This window comes from Capra hircus, chromosome 5 (genome assembly GCF_001704415.2).
Source record: "Capra hircus breed San Clemente chromosome 5, ASM170441v1, whole genome shotgun sequence".
Classification (NCBI taxonomy): Eukaryota; Metazoa; Chordata; class Mammalia; order Artiodactyla; family Bovidae; genus Capra; species Capra hircus.
Genome location: NC_030812.1, coordinates 49,275,431 through 49,276,259, shown reverse-complemented (window position 1 = coordinate 49,276,259; position 829 = coordinate 49,275,431).

Genomic DNA, 829 nt, shown 5'->3' with positions numbered 1-829 from the left:
TTTTTATTGTGGCAAGATATATATAATAGGAAGTGGGCTTCCCTGGTGGCTCAGACAGTAAAGAATCCGCCTGCAATGCAGGAGACCTGGGTTCGATTCCTGGGTTGGTAAGATCCCCTGGAGAAGGGAAAGACTACCCACTCCAGAATTCTAGCCTGGAGAATTCCATGAACTATGGAGTCCATGGGGTTGCAAAGAGTCGGACACGACTGAGGGACTTGCACTTGCACTTTCAAACATTTCTTAATGTATGATTGAGTAGGAATCACATTCACAGTGTTGTGCCGCTGCTGCTGCTAAGTCACTTCAGTCGTGTCCGACTCTGTGCGACCCCGTAGACAGCAGCCCACTAGGCTCCTCTGTCCCTGGGATTCTCCAGGCAAGAGTACTGGAGTGGGTTGCCATTATCACCACTTAATTTTTTTAATGGAAATTTATGTTCATTCGTTTTTCAATACAGCAGGCTGGGTCTGGGGATCACATGGTGAACAGAAATTTTCATAGTTCATGCCTTCATCTGGCCTTCAGGAACCAAGGTGCTGTTTTGTTTTTTTTTCTTTGCAGTCAAATAAGGTGAAGTCTTTATGTACATCGGAAGGTGAGCAGGATTGAAAAGGGCCCTGGATACCCTGCAGAGGTCAGGGAGCAGCGCGAGAGAAAGTGAGATCTTCCAGAGCCCAGTTACAGGATCCGCGGCAGGGAGGATTCCAGCACTCCCCGAGGGGGCGGAGCCTATGACAGGGCGGGACAGAGAAGCCACAGAGGTTGGGCGGGGTCTAGGGCGGGGCCTGAGCTGGGCGATGGGCGGGGCAGATGAGCTGTGGGCGGG